This window comes from Protopterus annectens, chromosome 3.part0 (assembly GCF_019279795.1).
Source record: "Protopterus annectens isolate FY-2018-M chromosome 3.part0, PAN1.0, whole genome shotgun sequence".
NCBI classification, from domain to species: domain Eukaryota; kingdom Metazoa; phylum Chordata; order Ceratodontiformes; family Protopteridae; genus Protopterus; species Protopterus annectens.
Genome location: NC_056731.1, coordinates 1751059246 through 1751077555, shown reverse-complemented (window position 1 = coordinate 1751077555; position 18310 = coordinate 1751059246). Strand labels below are relative to the sequence as shown.

The following is an 18310-nucleotide window of genomic DNA, read 5'->3' as shown; positions in this document are numbered from 1 at the left end:
CCAGTTGTCCCAAGCTTTATTTCTAAGTTTGATTTGAGTATGAAACAAGTCATAGCTCTCAACTTATTTGCTCAAGCATCAGAAAAAAATAATTGGGGGGGGGGGGCAAAGTCCCAAAGTCAGAGACATTTTTAAGAGTTACTCTAATTTATTTTAAAAGTTAATAGCACAGATTTTGCATTAACATGCACTTTCTGAACAATAAATAAGAAACTAATGTCAAGCATTATTGACTGAATGTCATCCTCAGTGATTCATCTGAAAATCAAAAACCTTATGAGGGACAGGGCAAAAATATGAGGCAAAAGTCAAGGCACAGTTGAAAAGGAGTCGCCTCACAGTTAGACGTTGCCCGTTCGATTCTCAGTTAGAGTGTCTTCTGTGTGGCGACATGCGTGAATGGGCATTCCTTTGTTGAAGGTTGTGTGTTAGGCCCGGCAAGCCAGTACGTAAAAATCTGCCAATCATTAGTGGACCGGAGTTCCGCTGTGGCGACCCCTAACCGAGAAAAAGCCGAAAGACACAAACAAACTTCCAGATATCAGACTGGAACTGTTGCACTAGATCTTTTTACTTTCTCCTCTGCTTTGCATAATTTAACCTATTTAACAGCATGCAACTACATTTCCTAAAGATGTACTTAACTATAATTTCTGTTTCAATTATCCTTTCCAAATGAAACAAGACATTATGTGTTATATATTTGCTTATGTCTTTTTTCAAATTATAATGCAAAAGAAAGGATATAAATATGAGGTCTCAAGTTCAAGAAGGTTAACTTGCTTCTGCAGAGTCTCAATGTAGTCACCTTCAATCAGACTCAGTGGATTCACAGATCTGTTGCAATTAAAAAAAAGAATAAATTGAACCAAATGTTGACAAAACAAAATAGCATCCAATCATGGACTGTAGAACAAGAGAATAGTGCAGATGCAAGTGCAATAAAAAACATATTTTATATGCAGTATTTGCAGACATATGCACATACAACTGGGGTGCGTACAACAGAACAGAGTTCATTTAAGTGAGCAACTAATTTGGAATCCATTACAATTTCAAATAATTATGCAATACCCTTGATTAGTAGAGTTCATTACCTCTGAATAAAATGCAGTACTAATGACAGGAAGACAAATGTTTCTTGCAGCTGTGAATTTCAAAAGAAAGGTTAGCAATTGTTTATTTTCAACCATTCCAGTAACTAGAGTACAGTAGGCTGAGAAATGTACCATTAAAATGGTACTACCATTGCAGTCTTAAGTCCATATCAATGCACAATTCAAAAATATTTCATTAGGATGAGTTACTAAAACAGATGTTAACAATGAAAGCTAGATTTTTGTCATATCTGACGAAAGGGAGAATAACTTTGTGTGGTATAATTTTGATTTATTTGGTGGGAGTATTTTCCAAAGTACGAGGTAATATGGGCTAAACAGTTTCCAGAATAACACACTCCCAAAATTGTCAAATTCTGTGGCAACATTCTTCAACACACCAAGTTTTACTGTACACAGGTTAAGAAAACCTGTTCTCAGTTTCTAGGGCAATCAGAAAATCTGATTAAAACTCTTTCTGTGATATGCACTTTAAAAATGATGCTGCTTGGACATTGTAAACTGATATTAACCTTTCATCTTTTGGTTTAAATTCACCTCTTCTTAACCATTTGCACATTCAGTTGCTGCCTGATTTTTATCTACCTCTGGTTTGATTTCCATTCCCCTTTGACACAAATATGCTTCTGCTAAACTAAGCAGGGAAGTCATCTTAGACTTATTTTCCTTATGTTTCAAAACTTTCACTACATTTGGGTCTTGTGAGGTCAGCAGATATGTATGTAGTCCTATGACTACAGATCTATACATGTAATCAATTTTGAGGAGGTCCATACCTCTTTCAAAATGGGGAAAATATAGTCTTGGTATGCACTGATTTTTATAAATCATTTGATGAGCATGAAGCACCCTTCTGCTATTCCTATCCAACAAATCCAACACCTTTGTGGCCAATCAATCCAAAACTGTAAGTCAGGACAGGAAGAGAAAACTAGTTTATAGCTTAGACTTTGTTCTAGATGTCAACACTGTTTTCAGTATTAATTTTAGTCTTCCAAAATATGCCTTACAAAGTTTTACTCACATTTGTTCATGTTTTATTGTTGACCCTTCATCAATTCCCAAATATCTATGCATTCCCTCTTACTCAAGTTCATTTATATCAATCATTTGTACTGAGTTATCAATGATGTTCTACCAGGAATTGTGATGTATATAATCCTAGGTCCAACTGTTACGCTATGTAATCGAATCTAGATAAGGAAATACATTTATATGCTGGTGTGATGAACTGTGCTAATTGTTAAGATTGAGCTAATCTACTGAAGTCGGTTCTCCGGTCAAAAGCTGGTTATGTTTCTTGTTCTTGCTCTTTATGATACATAACTGCATTCGACCTGGTTACTGCTCTGCTAGCTGTTAATAAAGTGCTCTGAAATGCTGTTATATACGGTTTGCCTGCATTTGAATGCACTGATAAGGGAAACACAGTACTCAGAGTGGCAATAGGCCTCAGTCTGGTTGCTTTAGTTAACCCCCACAGTGGCTTTCTAACCTGCTGTAATTAATATCCCTGATATAACTGTGCTATTACTCTCTGTCCTTGAACTACCCATAGTCACAGCTCCTAACTACTTTAACCTTTTTCTCCCTAGCAGTCTCCCTCTACAACTGGCTGACTTACTGACCCCTGCCCCTCCCAGACATGCGGAAAACTACTGCTATAGGCTCCCGGGTCAGTGCTACAAACCAGAGAAATACGTGTATGTGCTAGTCTGTTGTTATACTGCTAATTTACAGGTAGCTTGCACTCGATTACCCAGTGCTGATTTAACCTTAATTTCCCTCTTAAATTCCCCTCCCTCCACTCTCATAACCTTTCCTTACCAGACATCCATGCAAAAACAAAAAGAAAACGAAACATACAGTAAGATTAAATTTATCACTAGCTGGAGAATTACTTACCTTGGCGAACCATAGCTTGGGGGGGTTAGGCCCCGCTCAGTTTGCCCGTGTTATGCACAGGCTTACTTTGTGCCCCACCCTGCCTCCTAATCCCACCTACCCCTACTATGTCTACATTTATTTTTAGCCATAACCACACCATCAACCAGTCAGGTAGTACTTAGAGCTCTCACCCTCATCTCACAATACCCACCAACTTCCCTCACACTTTTCACCTGGCAAACATGCTACTACCTAAGATTATTACTCTCCTTACTTGCACTCTTCTTGCACACCTCACATCCTACCAAGACTCCACAATAATTGCACCCAACCACCATCACTGCACCCTCACTCAAACCCCCTTCCAACACCCATACACTAACTACATTTCCCCTACTGAAACACTCTCCATCCCATTACACCCACTCAACTGTCAGATATCTACAACTTTTAAACAAAAAGTATCCCTAAAATATGACAGGTAATCTACTAGCTTTATAAAACTAATGCTCACTACTCTGTCAAAATTAGCCTTCAGTGGAGATGTCCACCCAAACCTAGGCCCCACCATCACCAACCCCACCCAAAACACTACCCCAAAAACTGCCCCATCTCACCACTAACTTCTAACAAAAAGCCATCTGACCTCCTTATCATGTCTCTAAACATCAGAAGCATAACTAATAAAATGCAAGACCTACATGCCAACATAACCTTATACTCCCCTGATATTCTAATCTTAACTGATACCTGGCTTAAACCACACATCAAAAATGAGGAAATACTCCCTACTGGCTACAACATCCTCCATGTAGACAGACTATCCAAAAAAGGAGGTGGAGTTGCACTAAAGTTTAAGCACCCCCTCAACATCCAAAGTCTCAATAAATCTGCCCCCCTTGATTTCAAATGAAGAAATCCTTTATGCCAATCTCAAACTAAATCCAAATAAAATAATCAACATCCTAGGCTGCTACTTACCACCTGGCCAAAACATACCTCCCCTAGAAAATCTCCTCAACTGGGCCAACCATTCTCTACCCCATGAAACCATAATCCTCGGTGACTTTAATATAAACTGGCTGTCTTGTAGTAATAATCACCCAGTCCACCACATAAACCTACATGGTTTCTCTCAACTAATACAATCACCTACCCGCATAAATAAAAATCCTAATAATCATACAATTCTTGACTGGATACTAGTCAACAAAAATCCTCACTCTTACATAGCTGGCTGTCTACCTGACAGCCTTAGCGACCATTCCTCAACATTCCTCATAAGACATAATTTAACCAGTGCTAAGCCCATCACCCATAGACAAATCCAAACCAAGACAAACTTCAACCCTCACTCCTTTATCTCATCCCTCCAAAAATGTAACTGGGCTCCACTAAAATACCTCAATCTAGACAAAGCCATCCATTTCTTCAATAGCACCTTCCTAAACATCCTAAACTCCCATGCCCCCATAAGAAATGCTAGAGCCAGAACCCAGAGCTCCCCATGGCTTCAAAAAAGCACCAGGGCACTAATGAAGCAAAGAGATAAGGCTTGGGAACAATGGCACCTAACAAAACCGCCCTCCTCCAGGCAGTCTTTTCTACAGCTGCGCAATAAGGCTAAAAAGCAAATACAAATTGATAAAACCCTATTTTATCAGTCCACTCTAAATTCCTCCCACCACAATCCCAACTAGTTCTGGTCAACTATAAGCTCCATCCTCCACCCAGGTAAGGTGGACCCCCCCCACCCACCCACCATATCCCCCTCCTCCAGTAGTATTGCAGACTTGTTCAATAAACACTTCACTGAAACCATCCTGACTTTAGCCAAACAGCACAGCCTTCTACCCACCCCCCCACACCCAAAACCAAATGCACTAACCCCTGCTTTCTCCTTCACCTCAGTACCCACCTCCCATATCAAGTGAGTTCTGATAAAACTTAAGCCCACAAAACTAGCAGCTGACAATCTCCACGCAGAATACCTAAAAATAGCAGCTGATGCTCTAGCATATCTCATTTCCATCTTAATCAATCATTCCATATCAGAAAGCTATGTCCCCACACTATGGAAAATATCACACATCATTCCCCTTCATAAAGGCAGCACCTCCACCGATCTTTCCAGTTACCGTCCTATCGCCATCCTCTCTCCACTCTAAGATACTCGAGAAATCCATAAACTCTTAAGTCTTAAACTGTCTCTTAGCTAATAACCTCCTCTCCAGCACTCAACATGGCTTCAGACCATACCACAGTATAAGTACCACTTTACTCTCTTTCACAAACACTATCCTTCATCATGAAAACAACAGCATGTTTTCCACTGCTGTATTTCTGGATTTATCAAAGGCTTTTGACATGGTCTCACACAAAATACTAATCTCTGTCCTCACTAACCTTTTCTTTTCCCAAGCAGCCACTGATTGGTTCCACAGTTATCTAACTGGTCGTCAAGAATCAGTTGTTTGGAAAGACAACATATCTCCTCGAATTCCTGTTATACTCAGTGTCCTCCAAGGCTCCATCCATGGCCCCCTACTTTTTTCCCTTTTCACCAATAACCTACATACTGCCACAATGCATGCTATGCTCATACAGTACACAGATGACTTCACCCTCATCTGTTCTGCCCCAACTATACCAGAACTCCAAAAGATCACACAGGAATCATTCTCATCTGTTGAAAGCTGGCTAATCCAATGCTCATCTGCTTCTCAGTCCCAGCAAAACTAAACTCCTTATATTCCAACCCACCAAACCTACCCAAACGCTTCACTTTAATATTATAGCCAAAGACAATACAGTCATCTCCCCAGTAGATCACACCAAACTGCTTGCTGTGGGGATTGAGAACAATCTCAGATTTGACACCCACATATCTCTTAACATAAAAAAGTACACAGTAAGCTAGGCTCACTGTATAGAAACAAACATTACCTTACCAAGACAGACAGAATTTCTGTAGCAAATTCGCAACTAATGATAACACCTGAATCAACTCTCACTTGCTCACAAACTAGTAAACCATCCTCTTAAAACACCATCCATTCAAAACCTCCTCCAACCCTACAGCTCTGCTATAACTCTACATTCCAGCAGCAAAAACCTACTTCTTATCACCAAAGCTAGAAACTCAGCAGGTGATGCTCTATTTTCCTGTGCCATTTCCAAACTATGGAACAACCTTCCCCCCTCTATAACCACACTACCTTCTAGCAACCAATTCAAGACCACACTTAAATATCACCTTAAAACACACTGGCTATGTCCTTGCTCCAAAACTAATTCCTCTTTTCACCCCCCCCCCCCCACACACACACACACACACACAACTATCTCCTGCTCGAATTCCTTCCTCAACATAGTTTACATGACTGAGGTCCTACTTGTCTGATACAGAAGATAACTGATAGTAACAATGCTAAATCCTCTATTGCAGTGTAACTTCCACATTGGTTCTTTATACTGTATATTCAATTAATGTAAATAATTTACTCTGTAAATTGTATGTTGTGCTACTTCATTACTGTTATCCTATTACTCTTGTGCTATGCTTTACTGACTGCTATGTGGAGCTTTTCTCCCTGGGCCTCCGCTGAAAAAGGACCTGTGTCCAGTCGGAATTTCCTGGAAAACAAAATAAATAAATAAATAAAAATTCATGCCCCAAACTGATGCTTTCTTGGTGCTGCAGTTTTCCTGGTCTAAAGGTTGCTTCTGCACATTCATCAAGATCAAATGACATTGTTATATCATCTGAAAAAGCTTTGACCACTTGCAGTTGAGCTTTCAGTTCCTCGTCTGATAAACTATAGAGTTTTAAATCATCTACAAAAAGATAAAAAGTCTTTCACACTTTGTTGTTTTCTGGGGGCCAAACTGTAGACATGACCTAATTGTTAAGCAGACAGTTTAATGGGTTAAGGGGAAAGCCAAAAGAGCAGCAGTGACAGAGATTCACCCTGGAATATCCCCTTTGAATATTTATCCCTGGAATAATAATTTGTCCTATATCATGGCTTAACTGCAAAGTGGTTAGCTACTGTTTCATGGTCACTGTAATGTAAATAATCAGCGTAGGGTATATCTTATAGATTTTTAATTACTCTTTTATCCATGAATGTGGGATACTGTCAAATGTCTTTTTGTGATCTATCCTTGTCATACTTAGATTCTTCTACTTTTTACAGTTCTCCATTATGACTTTATTTAACAATGATCTTTTGTTCCATATGGCTTAATTTTGTTACCCTTTTGTTTTATAGCCATGAATGAGTTTTCTTCTAAATGACTATAAACTCTTGCCAAGAATGAGTTTTCTTCTAAATGACTATATACCCTGTCAGTATCAATCCCAGTGTATAGTTTACCCTGCCAGTATCAATCCCAGTGTATAGTTTATAGGTCGTCTGAAGGCAAGTTATTGGTCTATAGTTTTTAGGATAGTTTGCAGTTCACTCAAGTAAGAGTATTATTTTAATTATTATTGTTAACCAGGCTGGTGTCTGCTCAGGGTGCGCATATAAATAGTTCTTACTCATGGCTAAATCTTTATGTAAAGATGTTAATACTTTTAGCAGATTAAGAGCTTTTCTTAACTGAGTTTCAATCTCTCTGGCCGTTACTTCATCCCATTTCATATCTTATACATTTCAACAACTTCTTCTATCCATTTAGCATCTCTGTTATGTTCCATAGGATCTTCATAGATATTTCTCCAAATTGTATCTATTTCTTCTTTTTTTTGGTGGTGTTTCAATTCTCTTTGCCTTGTTTCCCAATTCTCTATAAAACTTTTGGAGTCATCAATAAATTGCTTATTTTGTACTTTTCCTTTATATTTATCTGCATATCTTTTAAGTTTTTCTGCCTGTGCTGACATTTTTAGTTTATTTGCCATAGTGCACAACAGATCCTGATCTGTTCTTATACTATGCATTGCTTTTATCACATCTTTCTTTCAAAGTATTTTTGTTAATCTGTTCCCTCTTCTATACTACTCTAACAGTGACACTTCTTGTCTTAATTGCTTTATAGTTTTCTCTATTTGATACTTTCATGATGGCATTCGATTTCTCCTCTTCCTTTCCCTTACTACTCTGGGCTTTTGTGCTAAGACTTTATCTGTTATTAATTCAGCTGTACAGGAATATATCCTATTTACTTCTGTTGTAGTGCATGAATCTCTATGAGCAGTCCTAATTACTGTGTTCATTTGTTTTATCAAACTTTTAACTTTTTGAGTTTTATTGACTTTCTGTAGTCTATTTCTTCCATTGATCTTAATATGTCTGTCCATCTCTATTAAATCAAGCAACTCTTCTCTTAGATAATTTTCTTCTAAATTGAGGGCATATTCTTTGTTCTCTGTTTCCTGTGGTCATTCTATAGAAAGTTCCAGAGCATCTTCCTGTGCCACATTCTCTTCAGTTTCATCCTGTATCATCTGTTGCTCCTTCACATGGGAACTCACTGGCCTATCACTCCGCAAGATTGATTGTGTCAGAGTTTCCACAGTTTCTTGTTCCTTTCCTTGCTGCCAACTCCAGCTGAATGTTTGTACTGGTTTCATGTGGAAGGTTCCAAAGTATCTTCACATGGCAACTAATCAGATGTTTCCTGTTCCACTGGTTTCTCCTTAATCTTGGGATCCATAGCTTTATCCTGTTGTGATGTTATCAGAGTTAGATTTTCTACACTAAATCCTTCCCTTTACAGGTAATCCATAAAATCAGTTTATATTTCTTTAACTTCTCTATTACTAATCCACTTTTCTATTCTTCCCCTGTGTTTTCTTTTTTTTTTTGGTATTGTAAAATGTTCCATGTCCAGATGCCTTTGCTTGTACTTCTCTTCAATTATCTTTGGTGCTGTTTTTTTTTTTTTTGTATTGATTAGTTTTGCTTTCTCTTTTACATAAATATTGCACCCCATTAGATCTCTTTTTCTTTCCCATGTCCATATTTCTTCTTCAGATGTATCTTGCTCCTCCTGCTTCTCCTTACTGGGTCTATGTTTAGCGATCAAATGGCATGTTCACCGAACAGAAATTCATCGCACACATATCAGTGAATGTGCCACTCATCGCAAGGCCATACAATCATATAAAATGTCCTCGAATGAGGAATGTTATCTAACTGGTTGTCAAGAATCAGTTGTTTGGAAAGACAACAAATCTCCTCGAATTCCTGTTATACTCAAGTGTCCACCAAGGCTCCATCCATGGCCCCCTACTTTTTTCCCTTTTCACCAATAACCTACATACTGCCACAATGCATGCTACGCTCATACAGTACACAGATGACTTCACCCTCATCTGTTATGTCCCAACTATACCAGAACTCCAAAAGATCACACAGGAATCATTCTCATCTGTTAAAATCTGGCTATCCAATGCTCATCTGCTTCTCAGTCCCAGCAAAACTAAACTCCTTATATTCCAACCCACCAAACCTACCCAAACGCTTCACTTTAATATTATAGCCAAAGACAATACAGTCATCTCCCCAGTAGATCACACCAAACTGCTTGCTGTGGGGATTGAGAACAATCTCAGATTTGACACCCACATAACTCTTAACATAAAAAAGTACACAGTAAGCTAGGCTCACTGTATAGAAGCAAACATTACCTTACCAAGACAGACAGAATTTATGTAGCAAATTCCCAACTAATGATAACACCTGAATCAACTCTCACTTGCTCACAAACTAGTAAACCATCCTCTTAAAACACCATCCGTTCAAAACCTCCTCCAACCCTACAGCTCTGCTATAACTCTACGTTCCAGCAGCAAAAACTTACTTCTTATCACCAAAGCTAGAAACTCAGCAGGTGATGCTTTACTTTCCTGTGCCATTTCCAAACTATGGAACAACCTTCCCCCCTCTATAACCACACTACCTTCTAGCAACCAATTCAAGACCACACTTAAATCTCACCTTAAAACACACTGGCTATGTCCTTGCTCCAAACCTAATTCCTCTTTTCACCCCCCCCACCCCCCACCCGCACACACACACAACTATCTCCTGCTCGAATTCCTTCCTCAACATAGTTTACATGACTGAGGTCCTACTTGTCTGATACAGAAGATAACTGATAGTAACAATGCTAAATCCTCTATTGCAGTGTAACTTCCACATTGGTTCTTTATACTGTATATTCAATTAATGTAAATAATTTACTCTGTAAATTGCATGTTGTGCTACTTCATTACTGTTATCCTATTACTCTTGTGCTATGCTTTACTGACTGCTATGTGGAGCTTTTCTCCCTGGGCCTCCGCTGAAAAAGGGCCTGTGTCCAGTCGGAATTTCCTGGCAAACAAAATAAATAAATAAATAAAAATTCATGCCCCAAACTGATGCTTTCTTGGTGCTGCAGTTTTCCTACTCTAAAGGTTGCTTCTGCACATTCATCAAGATCAAATGACATTGTTATATCATCTGAAAAAGCTTTGACCACTTGCAGTTGAGCCTTCAGTTCCTCATCTGATGAACTACAGAGTTTTAAATCATCTACAAAAAGATAAAAAGTCTTTACACTTTGTTGCTTTCTGGGGGCCAAACTGTAGACATGACCTAATTGTTAAGCATACAGCTTAATGGGTTAAGGGAAAGCCAAAAGAGCAGCAGTGACAGAGATTCACCCTGGAATATCCCCTTTGAATATTTATCCCTGGAATAATAATTTGTCCTATATCATGGCTTAACTGCAAAGTGGTTAGCTACTGTTTCATGGTCACTGTAATGTAAATAATCAGTGTAGGGTGTATCTTATAGATTTTTAATTACTCTTTTATCCATGAATGTGGGATACTGTCAAATGTCTTTTTGTGATCTATCCTTGTCATACTTAGATTCTTCTACTTTTTACAGTTCTCCATTATGACTTTATTTAACAATGATCTTTTGTTCCATATGGCTTAATTTTGTTACCCTTTTGTTTTATAGCCATGAATGAGTTTTCTTCTAAATGACTATAAACTCTTGCCAAGAATGAGTTTTCTTCTAAATGACTATATACCCTGTCAGTATCAATCCCAGTGTATAGTTTACCCTGCCAGTATCAATCCCAGTGTATAGTTTATAGGTCATCTGAAGGCAAGTTATTGGTCTATAGTTTTTAGGATAGTTTGCAATTCACTCAAGTAAGAGTATTATTTTAATTATTATTGTTAACCAGGCTGGTGTCTGCTCAGGGTGCGCATATAAATAGTTCTTACTCATGGCTAAATCTTTATGTAAAGATGTTAATACTTTTAGCAGATTAAGAGCTTTTCTTAACTGAGTTTCAATCTCTCTGGCCGTTACTTCATCCCATTTCATATCTTATACATTTCAACAACTTCTTCTATCCATTTAGCATCTCTGTTATGTTCCATAGGATCTTCATAGATATTTCTCCAAATTGTATCTATTTCTTCTTTTTTTGGTGGTGTTTCAATTCTCTTTGCCTTGTTTCCCAATTCTCTATAAAACTTTTGGAGTCATCAATAAATTGCTTATTTTATACTTTTCCTTTATATTTATCTGCATATCTTCTAAGTTTTTCTGCCTGTGCTGACATTTTTAGTTTATTTGCCATAGTGCACAACAGATCCTGATCTGTTCTTATACTATGCATTGCTTTTATCACATCTTTCTTTCAAAGTATTTTTGTTAATCTGTTCCCTCTTCTATACTACTCTAACAGTGACACTTCTTGTCTTAATTGCTTTATAGTTTTCTCTATTTGATACTTTCATGATGGCATTTGATTTCTCCTCTTCCTTTCCCTTACTACTCTGGGCTTTTGTGCTAAGACTTTATCTGTTATTAATTCATCTGTACAGGAATATATCCTATTTACTTCTGTTGTAGTGCATGAATCTCTATGAGCAGTCCTAATTACTGTGTTCGTTTGTTTTATCAAACTTTTAACTTTTTGAGTTTTATTGACTTTCTGTAGTCTATTTCTTCCATTGATCTTAATATGTCTGTCCATCTCTATTAAATCAAGCAACTCTTCTCTTAGATAATTTTCTTCTAAACTGAGGGCATATTCTTTGTTCTCTGTTTCCTGTGGTCATTCTATAGAAAGTTCCAGAGCATCTTCCTGTGCCACATTCTCTTCAGTTTCATCCTGTATCATCTGTTGCTCCTTCACATGGGAACTCACTGGCCTATCACTCCGCAAGATTGATTGTGTCAGAGTTTCCAGTTTCTTGTTCCTTTCCTTGCTGCCAACCCCAGCTGAATGTTTGTACTGGTTTCATGTGGAAGGTTCCAAAGTATCTTCACGTGGCAACTAATCAGATGTTTCCTGTTCCACTGGTTTCTCCTTAATCTTGGGATCCATTGCTTTATCCTGTTGTGATGGTATCAGAGTTAGATTTTCTACACTAAATCCTTCCCTTTACAGGTAATCCATAAAATCAGTTTCTTTTTCTTTAACTTCTCTATTACTAATCCACTTTTCTATTCTTCCCCTGTGTTTTCTTTTTTTTTTTTTTTTTTTTTTTTTTGGTATTGTAAAATGTTCCATGTCCAGATGCCTTTGCTTGTACTTCTCTTCAATTATCTTTGGTGCTGTTTTTTTTTTGTATTGATTAGTTTTGCTTTCTCTTTTCTCTTTTACATAAATATTGCACCCCATTAGATCTCTTTCTCTTTCTCTTTCCCATGTCCATATTTCTTCTTCAGATGTCTCTTGCTCCTCCTGTTTCTCCTTACTGGGTCTATGTTTAGCAATCAAATGGCATGTTCACCAAACAGCCATTCATCGCACACATATCAGTGAATGTGCCACTCATCGCAAGGCCATACAATCATATAACATGTCCTCGAATGATCATAGTTGGCCAACATACAAGAAAGGGCTCGAACTATGTACTTAATGATAACATAGTAATAAGGAAATCTGCCCTTTCTTCACTGTCGAGCAGCCATTATTACCTGGTGCCGAGACCAGTGTAATGCAACAACTTCAAACTAAACTTAATGATCTCAAGAGTGAAGTTCACAAGCTTACTTTACTCTTAACTAATTTTGGAATTATTGCGATGGGCAGCAAGGATGCAGACCGTGGCACTAAGAATTTGAATGTTTTAGAAGCACCAATTAATTCTGGCAAAGCTTGTCCAGTACATCATGATCGAAAGGACAGAGTCGGACATTGTAGTCTGACCAATAGCAATGACGGTTCACTTGATAATTCACCGAAATCTCCAGGCATTCCAAATGGGCAGGGGACCAGTCGTGGAGGATCCAATTTGATAGATTTACCCCTTACTTATCCATTAAATGAACAGAGAAACAGTAGTAGGATGGGATTATTGGACTACACTTTCGATTTTTCATTTGGTGACCTTGACGATGAAGCGAAGAGGACTGGTACAAAACCCAAAAGGAAGTTACAAAAGAAGTCGTACACTCAATCTGGGGGTCAAGTTTACACAGAAAAAGGTACTGAATTACTGCAGGATGCTCCTGCAGTAAACATTAACAACATTTGCAATAATCATAACCATTTAAAAAAATTTTTAGACACTAATTGTGGTTTTGACCATGATCCATTCAATGAAGTTCCCTCTGAATGACTGTTACCAAAGGGTTCGTTAAAGGATATTATTTACTCATTTGGGAAGAAATTAAATACTATAAATTCCTTGAAACTTGATAATGCATATCTTTCCAAATGTATTAATAGTGGTATAGTGCCTGCGGGGTTGAGATTTTTTAAGTATCCCATGGGTATTGATTTAAATGATAAAATTAGAGGTGATTTCAATCAATTTTTTGACAAATGTGGTATACAATATATGCAAATGTTGATGAAATGTAATGACAAAAAATTAGTAAAGAGTTTGCAGGAGGTAGAAAAATTGAATGAGTTGATTTTGAATGATGTGTTATTCCCCCAGTGGGAAAAGTTATATGTTAAGCAATTTAATGTAGCTGAATCTATTACTAACAATGCTTTTAGTAGGAAGAACAGGAAGCTGTTAAGGGATATTCAACAGTATGACAAAGGTACAGTGTATGGTTGGGGGCATAGTACTAGTAATAGGTATAATAACAATTTCCACAATGATGATTTAAATGATAATTATTATTCTGGTTATGATTCTGGTGAAAAGAATCCACATTTTTTGAACAGCAGGCCAACTGGCCAATCAAGGGATTGGAAATGGGGAGACAAGTGGAAAAGGCCTCATTTAAATCAAAAAGTGGGAAACCAATGGAAAAACAGGCAAATGAATCAATCAAGATATTAGAGCCAGGGATATGTGAGTTTTTAGGTGAACATGGAAACACTGGAAATGATTTAGTTATTACCAAAACAGGTGTACTAAATCGTTATAAAAACTTTAACATATATAACTATACAGATTTAGTACTTGATATTTCACATTTTAATTTATTTTCTAAAGGTATGAAATACATCCCTACAACTAATTTCAAACTTGTAGATTGTCTTAATGAGGTTAAATTATACACAAGGAAATTAAATTTAGCTATTATGTTTCATAACACAGATGATAAAGGATGGAATCAGAATATAGGCTCTAATTTATTAAAAAAGAAGAGCACTTTTATGCCCGTAACGAATCCAACTATAGCTGTATATGAAAAATCAGTTACTAAACAAATTTATCAGTTACAAAATTCATTAGGGGGCAGAAAAGTTAAATCCAATTTATCTGATGAAGAAATAGAGACATTAACAAACATGAGGAATGATAAAACAATTTGTGTAATGAAACCAGACAAAGGGGGAGGCATAGTGATATACGACAACATGGCATATGCTTCCAAAATGTATGATATTCTGCATTCTACTGGCAATTATGAGATTATTTCTGTAAATGAAATGAATTTGGCTTACAGAAGAATCAATATGCATATAGAGGAATTCCTGATAGACAAACGTATCACCTTGGATACATATAATTTTTTGAAAGTGGATTATCCAGTGGCAGCATCACTGGTAGGAATTCCTAAAATTCACAAACATATGGACAACCCGCCCTTTAGACCAATCATCTCTGGAAGCAGATCTAATACTTTTCCCTTGGGGGTAGCTATAGACACCATGTTGAAATCTATTTACAGCAAAATCCCCCATCTAGTCAAGGATTCATGGGAATTTTTGAAACATTTTCCTATTCATCTTTACAACGATGATTTACTGTGTGTCACCATTGATGTCATCGATCTATTCTCATGTATATCAAAAGATGAGGGATTAGAAGCCTTTGCAAATAGTGTTAGAAAATATGCTGACCTGGATTGGGATAAAGTATGTCTTATAATTGACATGATGAGTATAGTTTTGGAGCACAACTACATCTTCTATGAAGGTGAATTCTTCCGGCAAACTAAGGGCATAGCAATGGGAACAGCTTGTGCTCCCATTTTTGCGAACTTGGTTATGCTGGATTGGGAGGAGTCCACTGTGTTCCAAAGTGAATTTTTTAGACATATTAGATATTATTCATGTTACCTGGATGATATTTACATTCTGTGGGAAGGTAGTTATGACATTTTCACTAGATTTTTGGATTACATCAATTCTAGTAGTAGTTATCTCAAATTCACTTCCTCTCACAGCCAGGAGGGGTTAGCATATCTTGACACATTCGTTTTCCAAGACAGAAAGCAATTTTCATCCAGAATATACAGGAAAACTACACTTTCGAACAGTTATCTTGAATATTCTAGTAATCATCCTAAAACTTTAATGAGAAATATATATAAGGGACAGCTTATTCGAGCCCTTAGGATGACTTCCTCATATTCGGATATGCTTACTAAAATCACTTATATTACATATTTATTTAGAGATTGAGGTTATTATTTGAAACTGATGCAGAATATAAGGAAACAAGTTGTAGGGGAATGGGGGAAAAATATGTCCCTCTATTAGGTCAAGGTCACACCAATATTCACATTATACACACTGATAGACAAGATGTTACAGCAAGGAATTATAGTAGAGTCTGTGTACTTGAATATGGACCCTATACGTTCAAAATTAAAGAAATACTGAATAGGAATTGGAATATAATTCTTGCTGACAATAATGTAGTTAATATAGTTGGACACCAGCCTTGTTTTATAAATAAAATGGGACCAAATATTAAAAGATATTTGGAAATGGGCCCTATGTATAAAAATCTTTCTTTGAAACACACTAACAAATGTGGCAATTGTAACTGGTGTCACACTATAAATTTGAATGATGAGGTGAGATTAGACAATATTAACAGATCTAATATTAAGTTTAGACAGGGGAACTGTAAATCTAAACTGCTAGTATATTTAGCTTTATGTGGTATTTGTTCGGCTTTCTATATTGGAAAGACCGAAAGACAGTTAAACAAGCGTATTTATGACCACATGTACTGTATTAAAAAGAAAGATGAAAAAAACGCTTTATACAGACATATTAAATTGTCAGGAGACAACCATTATTTTTTATTTGTTATACTGGACACTACTAAGTTGGACCCAAGAGGGGGAAATTACAAAGGATATTTATCTTATAAGGAATTGTGGTGGCAATTGTTTACTGATGCTTCTACCCCCCAGGGTTGAATGATTTTATTTCTATTAAACCGTTGCTCAATATGCTTGATTAATAACAGTACGTTTTTATCCAAATTACTAGTAGCTAACAAGTGCTGGGATACTGTTATGCACTGATTTTATTATTTATGGTTTTTATTTTTTAGTTTTTATTCAGACACACGATATTTACAATTTTATTAGCTGTAGCTTTAAATTTGGCTACATTTTTGGCGCCAATCAATTTAAACTGCAACTGTTTCATTCACTGAACTTTGTTCTGATGAAGCCCGTATTGGTAATGGGTGAAATCGCTTAACTTTCAGTATGTTGTTAGTTGTTTTTTGCTGATGTCTTTATTAAATGCTGGATTGTTTTAAACGGTCTTTTTGAACTGTCACTAAATATCAGACAGGTTTGGAGTTTCGGCATCTCATGACAACATAGCGGTTGGCATAAGCTTCTTTTGTTTGTTCTTTCTTCACCGTAGTGTTATCTCAGAGTTAGTATATATAATTAGAGAGGGTGTGGGGGCAAAAGAGCAGATTTCCTTATCACTATGTTACCTTCCCTTCATGTTGGTCAACTATGATCATTCCAAGAGATTTTTTATGATCATATGGCCATTCGATGAAGGGAAGTTTCATTGGTCTGTGTTCGGTGAATGGCCGTGTGATGAACATTCCATTTGACCAGTAAACATAAACCCATCCTTACTTGGGGGACTTGTTCCATCATGCTGTGATATAACCTGTGTTAAACTTTCTATACTAAATCCTTCACTTTGCAGGTATTCCATAACTTCAACTTCTCTATTTTTTTAATTTCTGTTTTACTAATCTTCTGTTCTATGTTCCCTCTTTGTGATCTTATTTTTTATTTTTTGAAATTTTCCATATCTGAATGCCTTTAATTGTACTTTTCTTTGAATATATTTGGGGCTGCCTTTTTGTATTTTGCTTTCTCCTTTGCATAAATATCGCACCATATCAGATCTCTCTTTTTCCCATGTCCAAATTTCTTTTTTATACCTTTCAAAAGTCTCTAGATTTTGTTCTTTATATTTTTGCACTTCCTCAGTCTCTTCTTTTTCCAAATGGCCCATGTTTTCTTAATGTTTTCATAAATCTGTTGTATTAATGAACATAACTTTTTTTATTTGAAGCTTCTGACAGTTTCTCCTGTGGAAGTATTTTTATTTCCTCTAATGTGTCTCTTAATCTTTTTGTATATCTTCTGCCTGGAAATCCTGAGCTTCTTGCATAATAGTAATAACAGATAACAGATAATTTCTTTCTGATCCTCAACAGTCCACTCTGTCATCTTTATGGCTCCTTTTTGGCCTAGCAGTTTTGGTGATTTTTGTGGACTACTACTTCCTTCTACAATAGAGGGGGCATCCTCCCCCTGGACCTGGCCTAGCCCCACTGTAGGAATGTTTCCATGTCTTGAGGATTCTACACTGCCATTTTTTTTCCAGTCCTGGCACCAGTGTACCTACCGGGATTGGGCACTTTTTATCCTGGTTCTTGTGCACCCAGCTATCTTTTTTATTTTTTAACCTACTTCTGTCCATAATGTATGCTGTATAAAATACAGTCTATATATCATTATCATCTTGGTGAGATTTTGTGAAAAATAGGGTCTGCCTCATGAAGGTACTCACCAGGACTTTAGGATGAATTCACTTCCAGTAATACTACTCTCCTTTGCCTGCAGACTTATTATCTCTCTATTCAGACC

General features: G+C 36.9%; 1 long non-coding RNA gene across 1 annotated transcript in view; it reads right to left on the bottom strand.

The window, feature by feature from the left end:
* Nucleotides 1-753: 753 nt before the first annotated feature.
* The window catches only part of LOC122797323, a 142616-nt gene continuing 125059 nt past the window's right edge, over nucleotides 754-18310 (bottom strand). Inside the window, exon 3 of the long non-coding RNA XR_006364071.1 lies at nucleotides 754-837. This is a non-coding gene — a long non-coding RNA (uncharacterized LOC122797323). The remainder of the gene's footprint in view (nucleotides 838-18310) is intronic.